General features: G+C 40.8%; 2 protein-coding genes across 16 annotated transcripts in view; one reads left to right on the top strand and one right to left on the bottom strand.

Moving 5' to 3' along the window:
* The window catches only part of PKP4 (plakophilin 4), a 232,433-nt gene extending 230,347 nt beyond the window's left edge, over nt 1-2,086 (bottom strand). For 4 of the 6 annotated variants that reach the window (XM_038584589.1, XM_038584575.1, XM_038584580.1 and 1 more), the window contains exon 1: nt 1,959-2,081. The gene's annotated coding sequence lies outside the window, so the exon portion shown is untranslated. Of the gene's footprint in view, nt 1-989; nt 1,100-1,958 lie in introns of those variants that run through there. The other 2 variants (XM_038584576.1, XM_038584578.1) reach the window with 2 other exon arrangements.
* Nucleotides 2,087-2,489: 403 nt separating this feature from the next.
* Nucleotides 2,490-18,619, top strand: part of CCDC148 (coiled-coil domain containing 148) — a 285,404-nt gene continuing 269,274 nt past the window's right edge. For 5 of the 10 annotated variants that reach the window (XM_038584572.1, XM_038584567.1, XM_038584566.1 and 2 more), the window contains exon 1: nt 2,491-2,761. The gene's annotated coding sequence lies outside the window, so the exon portion shown is untranslated. Of the gene's footprint in view, nt 2,762-6,571; nt 6,656-18,619 lie in introns of all 10 variants that reach the window. The other 5 variants (XM_038584563.1, XM_038584561.1, XM_038584562.1 and 2 more) reach the window with 3 other exon arrangements.

Below are 18,619 nucleotides of genomic sequence, written 5' to 3'. Positions count from 1 at the left end.
GTTGTTCTCATTTTCATGTTACCATTTCCATAACTGTTTCACAGGCACAAGAAGATACTTCTATAGCAATATACTGCATTCAAGAAGAGAAGCTGTCTTCTACTTCCCCTTTTAAAATAAAATAATCTAAGTCCAATTCTAGAAAAGCACTGTCAAAAATCTGCTTTTCTGCATTAAAGAAAATAAAATTCGACCAAAAAATATATATGCATCATTATGATTTTTATACATGACTACAATTCTTTAAAAGTTGGAGGGTTCTATTTATGTTTTTCAGTCAAACTCGGTAACAAAAAGAACGACGACCTCAACTAATAAATTACATCTTGAAATATACATGATTGTGTTGTCCCCGTGTTACTTCCAGTGGTAACTGACACGCCCCGAATTTAGCTGTACCAGACAGTTCTATCTGTCCCATCGCTGACCAAACACTGCTTCTCTGTTTCTATTCATCATGTATTATAAGAGGTCTAAACACAACCCAGCATGACGAGAAAAAAATTACAATTCTTATGATAGCAAAGTGATGCATTCGAGTTCTCTTGCAACACATGCCTACCCATGAGCATTAACAGACATTTTTGCTAGAGCTAAAATGCGTTGGCTGCAAGCTCACTACTCCAAGAACCTTGGGCACCTTTCCTGCAGGCTTTCAAAAAACCCTCGTAAAAACCAGGCTCTATTCAAACCTTGCAAACCAAACTTGCCAAGAACCTTGTGCAATGATGAATAACCTTGGCTACACCACCCTCCGCCTCAAAACCCCGGTCCTGGAGACCAATGCAGCAAAACCCAGGCTAGAGGCTAGCGGAAGCCCGACACAGCCGCCGCGCTTCCCCTCCGCCGCCGTCTGCCGCAGGGAGCGAGGAGCGAGGCGCGGGGAGCCGGGAGCGGGGGAGCGAGGCGCGGGGAGCCGGGAGCCGGGAGCCGGGAGCGGGGGAGCGAGGCGCGGGGAGCCGGGCGCGGGGGAGCGCAGCTTCGCTCACCAGCTCCGAGGATGCTCCGGCGACCTCGGGCTGCGCGGCGGGAGCCGGGCCGGGAAGGCGCTAGTGCAGCGGCGGCGGGCCGCCCGGACTATGCCCCTGGTGCATTCCTCGCATTCCTGCACAATCTGTCGCCAGCCGACGAGCCCGCTGCGCGCCCCCCCTTCCCCCGGACACACACACCTGCCTATCGCTGCGCCCCGGGCGGCCGCGGCGCCTCCCCTGCCCGCGCCCGCCGCTGTCGCACTCAGCCGCGCCGATCCCGGCCCCGCCGCTCCAGCCCTCGCTTCCCGGCCGGGGGCGGGGGGGGGACCCCGGAGCCGCCCGGGCTGGGGGTGCCGCAGCTCCGCTTCAACTCCTGGCAGGCGCAGGGCGGCACCGGGGAAGCCCCGGGCTGGGGGCCGCGACGGGTGGAGCGGGGGCTGCGCCGCCGAGGGCGCGGGGCGCGCCGGCCAGGGCGGCGGGCAGCCCGGCGGGAGCGCGGGGCTCGGGGGCAACCGGGGCAGGCAACCGGGGCAGGCAACCCGGGCGTGGGAGGCAGGAGAGCGGCCGGAGGGCCCGACGCGCCGCCCCGAGCGCTGGGGGGCGCGGGCCCGGCGCGGGCAGCCGTCCGGGGGGCTCCGGCGCGGCGTCCGGCGCGGGGCGGGGGGCTCCGGGGAGAGCAATGCGGGGGAAACTTGTGCGCCGCCGGGGGGAGGGGCGCCGGCAGGCGAGTGCGGGCAGGAGCACGCGGCGGGGCGGGGAAGCCGGGCGGCCGCGGGGCGCTGGGACGCAGCGAGCGGCAGGAGGGAGGGAGGCGCCGACCCCCGCGCCCCGCACGGCCGGCGCGGGCTCGGGCTCGGGCTTGGGCTCGGGCGCGGGCGCCGGGGTCTGGGGCCGGGGTCTGGGTCTGGGTCTGGGTCTGGGGCCCGGAGCGGCGCGCCGCCCCCCCCCACACACCCCCGAGCCCGCCCCCCGGACCCGCACACTTACTTTCCCGGTTAGGCTGCGCCCGCCGTCGCTCGCGGGCCCGGGGACATCCGCGCAGAGGGGTCGCCGCTGCGGCACCCGAGGAAATTAGAAAAGTGCCGCGGCCCAGCGGCGGCCCGCCCCCCCTCCCCCGCCCGCCCCCGCCCCCGGAGCGGCTCTCCCACCACCCCCGCGGCGGCGGCGGCCCGCGGGCCCCTCTAGCCGGTGCCCATGGCGCCGCCTGCGCGGCCGGCGTCGACCCGGACTCAGCGCCGGAGCCCCCTCTGCTGCCCAGAGGCCGCCGCCGCCGCCCGCCCGGCCGCCAGCGCGCGCGCCCAGCCCGCCCCGGGCTCCCGGGAACGTCAGCACGCCGCCGTCCCCGCCCCGCCCCCCCGCGCAGCCCATTGGCCGGGCGCGGCAGGCCGGCCCTCCCCATTGGCCCGGCCCTCACGTTGAACGGGCCAATGAGAGCCGCGGTTTCAGGTCGCCATAGAGACCGATGCTGTTAAGAGCGAGAGGGCCCGAAGCAGGCGGGGAGGGAGGCTGAAGGTGCCTGGGGTTTGGGGGCGGGCGGGGGCGCAGGGAGGAGGTGCGTGGGTTCCCGGGAGCAGGCTCGGGAACCCGAGGCAGCTGGGGCTTCGGCTTCCTGTCAAGCCCAGCTGTGCACGTAGGGTTCGTTCCTCGCCTCACCTCCAAGGCGGCGACCGCTGAGCCTTTGTAGGAACCCTGGAGAGCCTAGGAGTGGGCATTTCGCTCGTCTTGCCTCCGGGAGCCCCCGAGACTTTGACCTTTGACCTTTGACCTGTGTGCAGCTTCGGCTACTCCAGGTGAGTTTGCACCCTACCCATTAACTCGCTGCTTCTTCCTGACGTCACTGACCCACCTGAATTCTACTTGGTCTGCATCCAAGCACCCCTCTGTCCCTGAGGCAGACCTTGCCTCAAAATGTTGGGTCTAAAAACTTAAAGCCCCACCTGAAGGAGACTCAAACAAGATTTCCTTTGAATGATATTTTGGCAAGGAAGCAGGCTGACAGTGAGTCGTCACGTAAGATAGCGTGTTCCCCGCTTCTCCAAGCAAACCTCTAATCTCTCCATGGAAGGATATTTATTAAAGACCCACCTGTGTGTACATTCTGCTCCGGGAGCCTGGCAGGTGCACGCTCTTTCCCCTAAGAGTCTACAGGGTGGGGAAAGACAGGTGACAAAGTCAGTTCTCCATGCCTTTTGATGATCTCAGAGAGCGGAGGGAATAGATTACAGTTGATAGATGCTGTTTTCTGGGTATTTTCCAGTTTACCTCGAATTTGTTAAGTGAACTGAGACGTGCAATCAGTACACAGAAAGATCTTGAGCTTTAATCACAAGTTCTTTGCTTTCATTTAGTCACTTTGTGCTAGTTTGTCAAAACAGTTGTTTCATGTAAACAACTTTCATATTTAGATACTGGCTATTCAGGTGACTCGACGTGAAAATATTAGGCTTTAAGCATGATACTGCTCTGTCATGTAGCCACTGACATTCTTAAGTTCCTTATTTTGGTGATTTTGGCATGTCAGTAAGACATAAGAAGACCATGTTTGTGCTACCACCCCTCAAGTAGAGGGACCATATTTTGTGAAAAAGCTGATAGGATTTTGGAAATTATAAATATTTATTGTGAGAAACAAATGAATGTGTGTGCAAGCTACATTATGTCTAACCACTGTCCTGAATTTTAAGTTGAATAATATGCTTTGCTATTAGTTTTTGTCTTACTATAATTGAAAATTACAAAAATAGGTAAGACTTGTTAATATGGTGCATTGATTGGAAAAACATCTCTTAGAATTTGTAGTAAAATTTAAACTTTGTTGGTGATCCTATACAGAAATCCTCCTAACTCTTTCCAGAATTGGGAGGGAAGCAGCGGAGACCTTAGTGCGTGCCTGTCTCATGTCTTGCCATCATGGAAGTTTGCTCATCATGCTTTTCATTTCTGGCTTTTGTGTGTGTGTGTTTGTTTTTGGAGAACAGAAAAAGTAAAATGCAAGTTTTTATGACTTATTTTTTAATGTTCTAAGAAGATGCCAAGGATTTGTTTTTAAAAAATATTTAATAACACTGAATGAATAGAAGATGTGCCTAATGGAATGAACAACACTGATATTTCCTTTATTCTTGCCTTAGGCTAGCATGGAAAGAAAAAAGCAAGAATTAATTCTTTTTTACTCCAATGATCCTTTTGTATTTTTCTCAGATCACATGCGTGATGAATATTTTGATAGTGTGTATTTCATGTTTATAATAATTAAGATGTTACTGGAATCTACCATGAATAAAGTCCCCTAAAATGTTGCCATTTGACATCATCATTATTATTTTTCGTAATTCTTATACACAGCTGAAAGATTTCTTTTGAACCTGCTCCTGTACTAACAAGCATTCCTGGATAAGACCAAGAAATCACTTTGTTCCAGTATAAGTCTATGCTATCCAGACTTGGCTGGGTCTTCACTGATTCTCTAAATTCCTTTCCTCATCAGGAGGGTGATTATCCAGGGCACTTCTCCCAAACCTGTCCTAGTTCTGCTCTCTTCCAGCCCCCACTGTACTTTGTCTTCTTCTAGTTCTGGAAATGATCTTGCCACGTACTTGATGGAGGCATCCATCATGAGGTTTCTCTATTTAACTTTCCTAAACCTGTCTCAGTTTTTACACCTGATCACTTACTTCAGTCCTGATCGAGGAGGGGTGCCACTCTCTGTTCTAAACTCATACTCCATTTCTACTCCTAAACGTGGGCCATGTTCCCACCTCAAGATTCCCCTCCATTGATTATAATTTCTCTCTTAGATTATATGTTATTTTCTTCTCAAAATTTTTTTTCTCTACACCTTCCTTACATATATCTGGCCCTGTCTACCGCCATACCACCCTGAACGCGCCTGATCTCGACTGATCTTGGAAGCTAAGCAGGGTTGGGCCTGGTTAGAAGTTGGATGGGAGACATATATCTGACCCTTTGTGAAACCACACTCCTTCCAGTCTACCTCCCTCTCTATCTTTTGGCTTCTCTTTACACCAAAAAAGAGCCTGGAAGGAATTTCTTAAGGCTTTTATTTTGTAACCTTCGATAAAAAAATTCTGAAAGTTGTTGTGCACTGTCTCCTCAAAATCCTAACTCATTTTACTAGTAAAGTTCTCTCCTACAAAAGGGCCTTTTATTTGCAAATTGCAATGCCTTAATTCCAGATTTCCAGTGATGGGTAGAAACCATTGTCTCCCACTCTGAGGTTCCATATAAATGCAAATGAACAACCTGAGAAGAGGAAGCATATAACCTGCTATCCTACCACCTTGGTAGGTGGGTCTAACTCTGAGAAGTAGACATCGGAAGTGGGGGCTCTGCTGAGGCTGATTGTGGGACCTAGGGCAAAGTTCAAAAGACTTACAAATTTTGGTGAGCACCACCTTCTAGAACAGAAGTAAACAGCAGAAGTCAAAGGGATGTTTTTTTTGGTTACCATCTTAGAAAGAAGGCGATCAGAACCTTTCATGATTATGAATGCTTTGTAATGTTCCAATGTTTGTCGTTTTCATAATAATTCATAATGATTAGTATTCCTGAAAAATAATAGCAGAGGCCACAAGGAAAAGGGGGAGAGCAGAAACACTGCCTCCTTTCTCATTCTTAGAAGCCTATGGAGAAGGTGGGAGAATACAAGAATTCCAAAAAACACACTAATTGATAGTTGCTTGTTTTGTTTGTTTTTATTTTTAATTTTTCTTAAAGATTTTATTTTATGTATTCATGAGAGACACAGAGAGAGAGAGGCAGAGACAAAGCAGGCTCCATGCAGGAAGCCCAACGTGGGACTCGATCCTGGGTCTTCAGGATCACACCCTGGGCTGAAGGGGGCGCTAAACCCCTGAGCCACCAGGACTGCCCATTTTGTTTGTTTTAAAAAGGAATGTTAAAACAAAAGCTGGTGGCAAGTGAGGGAAAGAGAGCCCTGGAATAAACTGGTCCTGAGAATGGCTGCTAAAGCTTAATAATCGTTCTGCTCAGAGTTCCCGACCTGTGTCCCACCTCCAGACCATTCTCTGAATAGAGGCACAGCCCAATAGTTACCTCTGAAGCTTTTTCTGAAAATTTCCCGACCTTACCCACACCTCTGGAGAGGGTGGCATTTAATACTCTCTACCCTATGGTGTAGTCATTTGTGTGAGCCTTCTCTCCTTGAAGGTAGGATACATGAATAGTCATGACTGTATCCTCCATAGTGCCTTGGACTACTAAACTGTCTCCTCTACTAAGAAAAGCCAACACTCATTAATCCTTTTTTAGTCCTTGGAAGAATTTGACTTCTAAGTTTGAAAGCATAGAATCAGTGAGGTTGAGAAGTACTTACAAAAAGACGAGACTAGAATATCAAAGTAGAAAATTGAGATAACATATGGCAGAGCAGAGTATAGGTTTCCGCCATGCAGCCTCCCAAGAGAGAAAAGCCTTAGTTAGATCTTACATCTAAGAGGACCTATCCCTACACCTCTATGAGTGAGAGACCAATGTGAGAAGGACCGGCTGTATGTGCTTTGGCATAAAGTTATCATATTCAGAGTTAAAATTCTGTGCTTTGTTCTTTTCATCTAAAGCATCCATTTGCTCTGTTTTTTGGAACACGGTGGAGTCATGAGAATGTAACAACTTTATAACATCATAAGGGCATCCAACATCTGGTGAGTGTAATAGACATGTTTCCAAGTACCCATATACAAAACACTTGAAGTATGCAGCCCTGCAAGCTTCAGACCTAGCATCTGGCCATTGTATTAACTAGGGGAGACCTGACTCAAAATTAACCAATTCATTGCAGACCATTGACCATAACCTATAATACTGCCAATCAGATTCATCTCCTAGAAATTGAGAATTGAGAGAACAAGTGAGCCAGAGAGAACTGCTGCCATGGCCCTGATGTTTTTCCTATTCTCCTCACAAAGCCAGAATACACTTCATTTTTTAGTATTCCATGAGCTGTTTGTTATAGTCACCCCAATACATACTTTTCCTGTTTTGCCTTTAATGAGGCTCTGTTTCTTATAATAAGGTTTCATGACAATAATATAGTATATGACAAGAAAACAGAGCACGTATTATGACCTCTTATTGAACTATGAAGAGTAATAGTCTAAAACTGTCAAGCTATAAAAAAATGAATGATCTGTCTAGTTCCAAGTATTGCCAGTCTCATTTGAGTAAAAGAGCTTTATTTAGTGTGGTGTCTATTCCTCCCCACTCCCCAATCAAAGCCTTTTATTCTTCAACTTAGTTCTCTTCCTGTGAAATTGGGAGCAAGAGAAGAACTTTAAGAAGATGAGCAATATGATTGCTTTTTCAAGGTAGAATCATTTTCCATGCCACTGGTGTAGGAAGAAAATATTAGAATGTATATTTATTATATATATATGTATATTAACTTTTTAGAAATTAGGTTTAAAAATAAAAATGGGATAGGAAAATTTACCAGAGTTATCAGTGCCCCACAGCTCAGAAGAAACAAATCCTAAAGCCTAATTTCTAGCAATCAAAAAAAAAAAAAAAAAAAAAACTTTCAGGAGGAAAACTAGACATGATCCAATATTGCAATAATATTTAGCTAAAATTCAGTTTTCAACCAAAAATTTTGAGACTTGCAAAACAAAAAACAAAACAAAAAAACAGGAAAGCATATCCCAAATTCAGAAGAATAAGTAGCCAATGGACGTGCTGAGTGGTCCCACTCATTGGATTTTATAGACAACTAATCCAAAACAGCTACCATAAATATATTTAAAAACCTTAAAGTAAATTGACTCGACAAATAGAGACTCTCAATAAAGAAGTAGAAACGATAAAAAAGAAATGGAAACTATCCAATCTGAGGAACAGAAAGAAAAAAAAGTTTAAAGAAAAATGAACAGAGCCCCAGAAACTTGAGATAGCTAGGAATACACAAAGAAAAGAGGAATAGGGAATCCCTGGGTGGCGCAGTGGTTTAGTGCCTGCCCTTGGCCCAGGGTGCAATCCTGGAGACCCGGGATCGAATCCCACGTCGGGCTCCTGGGGCATGGAGCCTGCTTCTCCCTCTGCCTATGTCTCTGCCTCTCTCTCTCTCTCTGTGACTATCATAAATAAATAAAAATTAAAAAAAAAAAGAAAAGAGGAATAGAAGGATATATTAAAAATATTTGAAGAAGCAGCAACTTCTAACACTTCCTGAATTGTATAAAAAAATTTAATGTAGAGATCAATGAAACTCAGTAAGTCCGGAGTGGAATAAACATAAGAACCAAAACTAGATATATCATCATCAAACATGAAAACATGACAAAGACAAGACGTTAGAAGACAAAGACAAGGAAATTTTAAAGCAATAAGAGAATAATGACTCATTATAATATAAGGAAACCACAATAAAATTAACAGGTGACTTCTCATCAGAAACAAATTAGCCAGAAAACAATGGAAGAACAGATTTGAAGTGCTGAAAGAAAAAAAAAAAAATCTATGAATCAAGAATTCTATACTAAGCAAAATGATCTGTCAAAAATTAAGGTGACAGTCCTCATTAATGGATCTATGTTAGAAGTAATTACTGATAGAATCCATATAGCTGCCAACTTAGAGTGAAGCCCAAAGCAAAAGAAGGCTGTCAGATGCAGGGCACTTGAAAAGTCAATAGTCTCCATTTGTAAAGTATGCTCTAGACTCAGTGCCAACCCTGGGACATCAAATGTCATCATACCAAAATGTTGTGTAAAGTACTAGATTTGAAGTTATTTTCCTTAGGTAAATTCTGTGAAAATATAACTTCATTCGTTTCTTAACTCCAGAACTGTCTGCTTCATAAAGGTGGCAGTAAGCTGATTAGAATAGTAGGAGAGAGAACATAAATCACACATAAGAGCACTCCTTATATAGCCTATCCTCCCACCATGGCACCTGACCCTTCCCATTCCTAGACCCTTGTTTCTTTTACATACCAGGTCAGCTAACTCATCACAGGGCTTCCACACAGCTGGTTACAACTTCTGTGCATCTTGGACTGGCCTAGGTGGACAAGTCAACAGCACTGGCTGGTACATTATCTTGTCAGGAACCACAAATCAAGAAATGCCATATTTTTTCTGTTATTTAATAGCTTTTAAAAATAAGGAAAAATGATGAAAATAGATGAAGAAAAGGCAATTGACAAGATACAACACCATTCATGATATAGATGTCCCACGAAATAGCTATAGAGGGGCACTTCCTTGATGTAATGGAGTGCATCTATGAAAAACCTGCAGCTATCACCACATTTATGGTAAAATACTGAATATTTTCCATTAAGATTGAGAATAAAATGATATATACTCTTATCTTTTTTATTTGACATTGTTCTAGAGGTTAGCCATTATAATAAGGAAAGAAAAATTAAAGGCATATAAATTGGAAAGGGAAATTTAAAGCTATAGTTACAGATGACATGATTGTATACATAGAGAAGTCTGAAGAATATACAATAAAAATAATGCTAGAAGTAATGAATGTAACAAGGTCACAAGATGTAAGATCACTATGTAAAAATCAGTGGCATTTTTATATACTAGAAATTAGCAATTTAAAAATAAACTTGAGAAAACAATTCCATTAATAATGACATGAGAAAGAATATGATACATAGGAATATATTTTAGAAAAGTATAAGAACTCTGACCTGTAGATTCAGTGTGATCCCTAGATTAGTTGTCTACAAAATCCAAACAAACACTTTATGTAGAAATCGAGAAGCCAGTCCTAAATGCACATACAGAGATTTAAGTGTCTACCTAAGGCTCAGTTCATGATTCTGAGATCCTGGGATCTAGCCCTGCTTTGGGCTCACTGCTCAGCGGGGAGTCTGCTTCTTCCTCTCCCTCTGCTACTTTCCCTGTTTGTACTCTTTCTGTCAAATAAATAAAATCTTTAAGAAGCACATACATAGAAACAAGAATATCAAAAAAGAAAGAAACAAACAAAACCCAACAGAGTATGAAGAATTACAATATCCAATTTCAAAATTTATTAACTAGTATTGGCATAATTATAGCCATGTAGATCAATGAAATAGAATAGAAGGTACAGAAATAAGTCCTTACATTTATGGTCAATTGATTTCCATTAAAGATGCCAAGGTAGGGCAGCCCCAGTGGTTCAGTGGTTTGGTGCTGCCTTCAGCCCGGGGCGTGATCCTGGAGACCCAGGATTGGGTCCCACATCGGGCTTCCTGCATGGAGCCTGCTTCTGCCTCTGCCTCTGTCTTTGCCTCTCTGTCTCTGTGTGTCTCTCATAAATAAATAAATAAAATCTTAAAAAAAAAAAAAAAAAAAAAAAAAGATGCCAAGGTAGTTCAATAGGGAATGGGCTGTCTCTTCAAGAAATACATTTGACATCCATCCATATGCAAAATAATGAATTTATCCTCTTACCTTACAACACACAGAAAGATTAACTCATTATGCATCATAGACCTAAAAACTAAAACCATAAGACTTCTGGGGTGCCTGGCTAGCTCCCCATTGGAAGAGCTAGGTCTCTTGATCTCTGAGTCATGGGTTCAAGCCTCATGTTGGGTTTAGACATAATTTAAAAATAAAATCTTAATAAAATTTTGACACTTCTAGAAGAAAACATAGTACAAGATTTCTGTGACTTGCTTCAGACAAAAATTTCTTGGCTACGATACCACATCATGATCCATAAAGGAGGAAATTGATAAATTGGACTTAAATAAAAATAAGGGTTTTTTTTTTAAATAAAAGTTTTGTCTTTCAAAATATTTTTTTAGGTTTCTACATTTATTTATTTATTTATTTATTTATTTGTAATCTCTACACCCAATATCAGTCTCAAACTCGACCCTAAGAACAGGAGTCACATACCTTCCAACTGAGCCAGCCAGGTGCCTGGGGAAAGAATATTTTCCAATCATAATCTGAGGAAGGACTTTTATCTAGAATATATATTGAATTTCTAAACATCAAAAGTAAGAAGGCAAAGAACTCCATTTTAAAATGTGCAAAATAGGGATCCCTGGGTGGCGCAGCGGTTTGGCGCCTGCCTTTGGCCCAGGGCGCGATCCTGGAGACCCGGGATCGAATCCCATGTCGGGCTCCCGGTGCATGGAGCCTGCTTCTCCCTCTGTCTGTGTCTCTGCCTCTCTCTCTGTGTGTGACTATCATAAATAAATAAATAAAAATTTAAAAAAATAAAATAAAAATAAAAAAAATAAAATGTGCAAAATATTTGGATAGACATTTCACCAAAATGTTATGCAAATGGTTAATCATCACAAGAAAAGATATTCAACATAATTAATCATAAGGGAAATGGACATTAAAACCACAATATAACTACACAACCACTAGAATGGGTATAAGGTAAAGATTGATTAATACAGGGCAGCCCAGGTGGCTCAGTGGTTTAGCACCACCTTCAGCCCAGGGCCTGATCCTGGAGACCCGGGATCAAGTCCCACATCAGGCTCCCTGCATGGAGCCTGCTTCTCCCTCTGCCTGTGTCTCTGCCTCTCTCTCTCTCTCTCATTCATAAATAAATAAAATCTTTAAAAAAAAAAGATTGATAATACTAAGTGATGGCAAGGATGTGGAATACTAGAACTATCATAAATTGCTGATTGATATACCCACTCTGAAAAATCATTTAACAGTTTCTTTAAAATATGAGTATAAACTTACCATATAACTCAGTAATTCTTCTTCTAGATTTCTACTGAAGAAATAAAAACACATGTCCACACAAAGATGTTTACATCATAATATCAGTATATTCATAGTAACCAAAAAAAACCCCAAAATAATCAAAATGTCTATCAATTAATGGTCAGATAAAACGTGGCACAATGGAATACTATTCAACAACAAAAATAATGAACTATTGACTCTTTCTACAACATGGATAAACATGCAGTATATAATGCCAAAAAGAAAGAGCCACAAAAGGCTACATGATTTTATTTATTTATTTATCTTAGAGACAGAGCTTGATTGGAGGGAGGAGCAGAGGGAGAGGGAAGAGGCTAAGGAATCTCAAGCAGACTCTGGGGGCTGAGCACCCCACCTGACCAGGGGCTCGATCTCACAGCCCTGAGATCATGACTTGAGCCAAGACCAAGAGTCAGATTGAGCTACCCAGGCACCCCAAGGCCACATATTACATGATACCATTTGTATGACACTTCCAAAAAGGAAAAAAATGTAGAGATGAAAAGCAAATTAGTGATTGCATTGAGCTGGATGTGTAGATTGAATGCAAGTGGCTATGACGGAAGATTTTCATGTGATGGAAATACTCTAGAACTGAATGGTGGTGATGGTTGCACAATTATACATTTATTAAAAATAATCACATTGTATGCTTATAATGCATGTATCTTCATGGAATGTAAATTATGTCTCAATAAAGCTATTACAAACAAAAACTTCAAAAGTGATAAAAGCATATAATATTAAAACTCTCATATATGAATACTTAGTAAATTTGGAAACAATTTTCTAACATGATTGAAAATTTTCCAAATAGCATTTCAGTGGATTGAGATGCTATTTGTTAAACATTAAAGAAAACAAGAAAACTTTCAGGGAAAACTGATTGATAGGGAAGTCAGAAATTTGTTAGAGAAAAAGGCTAAATTACAACCTTACTATAACTCTTGGTTGGAGTTGAAATTTGAGTGTCATAATTGAGTACATGAAGCCAACTTTGTATTTCTTCCATATCTTTTTGTGGTATCTATTTTAGCTTTTATAGCCCTTACAGCCAAATATGGGAATAAGCTGATTTTAAACTTGAATCCTTCCATGACTGGGTATGAAACCATGATTTTCAAGGTAATGCAGTATTTTCCATCAAAAAAGTGTCATTAAAATTTATTTAAATTGGGGATCCCTGGTTGGCTCAGTGGTTTAGTGCCTGCCTTTGGCCCAGGGTGCGATCCTGGAGTCCCGGGATCGAGTCCCACATCGGGCTCCCGGCATGGAGCCTGCTTCTCTCTCCTCCTGTGTCTCTGCCTCTCTCCTTATGTCTATCATAAATAAATAAATAAACCTTTAAAAAATTTTATTTAAATTATCAATACTATAGGGGCCCCTGAGTAGTGACTCAGTGGGTTGAGCATTTGACTCTTGGTTTCAGCTGGGGTCATGATTCAGAGTTGTGAGATCCAGCCCTGTAGTTAGCCCCATGTTCAGCGCCATGCTCACTGGGGGTCTGCTTTGGTTTCTCCCTTTCCCGCTGCCCTTCCCCACCTCAAATAAATAAATCATTAAAAAAAATCATACTATATATTTAATACATCTTTTTTGTACTTATGGAGTGTCCTATATTTGTGTTTTATAATTTATATAATATTAACACAGTATGACATTTAAACAATTTATAATTACATTTAGTAATAGACGTATGTGATTGAGACTGTTTTTCCCTTTTGTTAGGTTTGTTTCTATCAGTTTTTGTTTTTCTCTTCTATCTACCTCAAGTGGTAGAAATAAATCTTTCGAAGACTGCACTCTAACTTTTCAGTGTTCTCTTTGTCTTGAAGATCAGTTAGATCATTTACCTCTAACAAGTCACATTTGAATTTCTAACATCATCAGAGTCCCTAATCATAACTGTGATCCAACTTGAGAGAGATCAATGAAGTCCCAAGTGGTACTGAGAAGATTATTCTTTTGACATAGCCAAATGATGTGAAAGTGAGACATATATAACAAAATATAGTGGAAAGAAGGCAAGGAAATTGCCATAAAGTAGAGAATTTGAGATAAGAAAAAAATTCCACCCACACCCGAATTAATTCATTTCTACAGTCAATAGAAAACCTGATTTCAAAACACTAGGCTTTCAATGATTTACTATTTGGCTCTGGAAAACTCATTAATTTTTCCACTGACTGCCCCATATTAGTGAAAATGACTCATAATATACTTCTCCATTCTCACAAACATTACTCATTAACTTTTAAACTTAAAAAAATGTGAAATATTTAATCTTACTGGCTTTTCGTATGCATATAGTACTGTACTATAAATACCAGGGTCTTTGGTATCTAAGAGATTATATAAGAAAAATTTTCCTCATTTCTCCTTTACTTCACCTTTCCTTTTAGCTTTCTTCCCTCTATTTCTCAATAGGTAAAAAAGGTTTTTAATCAATTATCGTGTCTGAAATGCCATGGATAACAACCACTGGCATTTTATTAACTCATTAATCTACCTCTTAGGAAGCTACTATAAGCAATTTTCTCAGAGGCTTATGTTAGGTGATGTATCATAATCTTAGGGTCAAATATACTTAAATTATAATATTTTCATCTAATGTTTATTTCAATTACCAATTTTCTAAAAGTATAGAATTTTCAAGCTGGAAAGAACTTTAGGGATGACAAACCAGTATCTAAACTGGCTATGTAACTGCCACCTAAGATTCTTTTTCTATCCAACCTTTTCAGTCTCTCTAGTAAAGAAGAAATTAATATGATTCATTTCACTCTTTGCCATATATACATATACGATTAAATTTTTTAAAGCTGAAATAATTTCAATTTAAAAATTTTTAAGGGAAAAACATTAGAGGTAAAAAAAAAATAGGAATTTATGCCAAGAATTCTCTTCCTTGCATTTAGAAATGACTACTTTATCTACATTGCTCTTCTACAATGCTATTTGACTCTTGAGAAGATGATAACTTGAGGTATTTTGTGTCTAATCTTCAACATGTATACTCTATAATTATTTTTTATGGTTCTGAAATTGAGTCAAAAACTATTGACCACCACCTCTGTGTTTTAAAAGCTGATAGAGCTGGTGGAAGAGCACGGAGCTCAAAGTTAGAAGATCTGGTTGGGTTCTAGCCTTGCCTATGTATGCTATCTGCTTCTTCATGTCTTAGACAAGTCATTTAATCTCTCTGGCCTGTGTTTACTGATCTATAAAATGTATCAGTCAAACTCAAATCTTTTCTGGGCTTAGGTTAATTTGTATATAAAATAAAATGCTGCATGATCTCATTCTAAATCTTGGCTTTGTTTTCTTTATTTTCTTGAAGGAAATTTACCACAAACGTTTATCACTTTGCTTCAGCGCTTAAGTCTGTTTCCATCACCCTCTTTGTTCTCATGTTCCCATAAACTGCCTTTGAATACGCTTCTTTCTTTTTCTTGATTCAATAAGCTGCCTCTCCCTTTAACTCCCACTTGTATCTTGCCTTCTTTTCTCTCCTTCTAGGACCTTCCCCTTTTCTTCCCCTTTGGGAGTAGCTGTCTACTAAAAAAAGCATGACAGAGGTCCACTTCTGCAGGAGCACTGCCTGTGAGTGGTCTCCCATCACTGATAGGGAGAATAGAGAGGTTAGGGGCATGGGCTCCAGAGCCTGGGTATGCATCTGGTCTTTACCACCCACTAGCTGTATGATCCTTTTCTCAATTTCCTATTCTGCAAAGCAGGAACAACAGTGTTACCCAAACATCACTGTGAGGCTTAAATGAATCAAAATGGATAAAGCGTTTAGAATAGTGCCTGACTTGTAAGAACTTGCTCAACAAATGTTCATGATTATTGCACCCATTCTATAAATGCCCTTTACTTTTCATCCTACTGGGATGTAAATATTGGGCAAAAGCATGATGAAGAGGAAGACTGGCACAATTTGTGGATGATGTACCTTTTATCTAATTTGCAGGAATGGCTACCTAATGGCAACTTTTTCCTCCAAGTAAATTATCTGTTTGAAATGTGATTTTTTTTTTGTTTTGTTTTCTGCCAGCATTTTGAACTGGCATGCCATAATTATTATACTCTAAAACATTAAAGAAAAAAGCCCAAGAATTGTCCTTTGGGCAGCTCTATTTATGTAATGCTCCATTTGAGAAATAGCACTGGAAAAAACTGTTCTTAGCAAAGAATGTTAATTGATGAAAACATTTCTTTGCTAACAGTCTAAGGGAAGCAATCTGTTCTTAGCTCTTTAAACCACAAAATAGATTTAGCCATTCATGAACAAAAGCCAATTATTTATTTTCAATACTACCTTTAACAAATCTTTGTTTTTGATAATGGGGCTCTCTTTCTATTCTATCAAAGCAGGTTTTAAAAATATAACTGCTCTTTTGATAAGAAAAAGGCAGCCAAATCTAATAGCAAGATTCTCATTTGGGTACAATATTTTCCACCTCAATATTCAACCACATGAGCTTTTTAAATGGGGAGGGGCTTATCCATTTTGATTAAGGAGTCCATTATACATAATGTTCTGTAGAGCTAGCATGACAAATATGTCATGTAAAAAAAAAAAACAAGAGATAATTTTGACTGGTGAGAAGCCAAAGTTGTATAGTGTTTAGAAAATTGTAATCCTGCACATGCCTGATGGAACATGGAAGATATTGAATCTGGATAAATCAATGAATACTTTACTTTTCCTCATGGTTTTCTAGGAAAGAAGGAAAATGTTATTAGTACATGTACTTTGTCAGGTCACAAATATTATTTTTGAAGCTCAAAAAAATATATCAACAAAAGTAGAAATTAGAAGTGACGTCATAAGATGTCACTTGACAAAAAAATATGCCTTTTAATAAAATATCCTCAGCATATTTTTATTTCAAATACTAAAATAAGAGAAAAAGTCACATCACATGATCACGTAAGAAACTGTATATACAACTCAGTAACAACAAAAAAATAGATTAAAAAATGAACAGAGGAGCTAAATAGATATTTTTCCAAAGAAGATATACAAATGGGCAGCACAAACATGAAAAGGTGCTCAACATCACTAATCAATCAGAGAAATATAAATCAAAACCACGATGAGATATCACCTCACACCTGTCAGAATGTCTGTCATCATGAAGACATGAGATAAACATTGGTAAGAACATGGAGAAAAGAGAACCCTTGTGCATTGGGTGGGAATGTAAATTGGTACAGCTATTGTGGAAAACAGTATGGCATTTCCTCAAAAACTTAAAAGTAAAGTTACCATACAATTCAACAATTCCACATTTTGCTATCTATCCAAAGGGGGGAAAAATCACTGTCTCGAAAAGATATCTGCAGCCTCCAAGTTCATTGCAGCATTATATACAATAGTCAAGATATGGAAACAACCTAAGCATTGGATAAAGATATTGTAATACACACACACACACTCACAAACATGCAGATACACACATGCTGAACTATTATTCAGCCATAAAAAAAGAAGGAAATCCTGCCATTTGAGACAACATGGGTGGACCTTGAGGGCATTAATGCTGAGTGAAAAAGGCAGACAATAGAAGATAAATACTGTATGATTCTCATCTATATGTGGAATTTAAAAAGCCAGAATGAGGGACACCTGGGTGGCTCAGTGGTTGAGCATCCGCCTTTGGCTCAGGTCGTGATCCCAGGGTCCTGGGATTGAGTTCTGCATCGGGCTCCTTGCAGGGAGCCTGCTTCTCCCTCTGCCTATGTTTCTGCCTCTCTCTGTGTGTGTCTCTCATGAATAAATAAATAAAAATAGAAAGCCAGAATCCACAGATACAGAAAACAGATTGGTGGTCGCCAGAAGCAAGGGAGGAAAGTGAAATGAGTGAAGAGTTCAAAAGGTACCAGCTTTCAGTTATAAGTAAGTCCTGGGGATGTACTGTATAAAATGGTGACTAAAGTTTAAAATATTATATTGTGTATTTGAAAGTTGCTAAGAAAGTAGATCTTGAAAGTTGTCATACACACACAAAAAATTACTATGTGACTTAATAGATATTAACTAAACTAATACAGTGGTAATCATTTCACAATAAGTGCATATATCAAATCATCATGTTATAGACGTAAAACTAATACAACATTGTATGTCAGATATTTCAAGAAACTGGAAAGAATGGATAAATGGTAAATTTTATATATATTTTATCACAATAAAAATTTATATTATTACCACTCCTACTAGTAAAAAGAAGCTATAATTACATTAAAAAAATAAATTGGATGATGGGCATTAAGGAGGGCACATGATGTGATGAGCCCTGGGTGTTATATGCAACTGATAAATTATTGAACACTATATCTGAAACTAGTGATGCACTATATGTTGGCTAATTGAATTTAAATTAAAAAAAAAAATCAGTAGATGTTCCAGGATGTATAAGGTAACTAAATTCTATGCTTAGTTTGCAACCTTATAATCAGGTATTTCTGATTTATCTTAGATTTTTGGTGTGATATTTAGTTTAGAAATGTTTTGGGTAATATAATTAGTTCCGAGAATCTCTTCATTTGCTTCTTATGTATTGTACATTTAGATTTTTCACAGTTTAATTTGGCCAATTGATAGCTCAAGAAATCAAAATCCCATTTTTAAATAATTTTGTTTTTTTAGATTTTATTTATTTATTTGACGGTGCGGGGGAGAGCAAGCACAAACAAGGGGAGTGATAGGCAGAGGGAAAAGGAGAAGCAGGTTCCCCCCGAGGAGCAGGGAGTCTGATATGGAACTCAATTCCAGGACTCTGGGATCATGACCCAAGCCAAAGGCAGACGCTTAACAAACTGAGCCACCCAGGTGCCTCCAAATCCCATTTTTTATTAGGATCCGTGTAAGAGAAGTTTAAAAGAGATGTTTAATTTGTTCAGACT

The sequence above is a fragment of the Canis lupus genome, chromosome 36 (genome assembly GCF_011100685.1).
Source record: "Canis lupus familiaris isolate Mischka breed German Shepherd chromosome 36, alternate assembly UU_Cfam_GSD_1.0, whole genome shotgun sequence".
Taxonomy (NCBI): Eukaryota; Metazoa; Chordata; class Mammalia; order Carnivora; family Canidae; genus Canis; species Canis lupus.
Note: the sequence above shows the minus strand (reverse complement) of the source record. Positions and strands in the feature narration are given on the sequence as shown.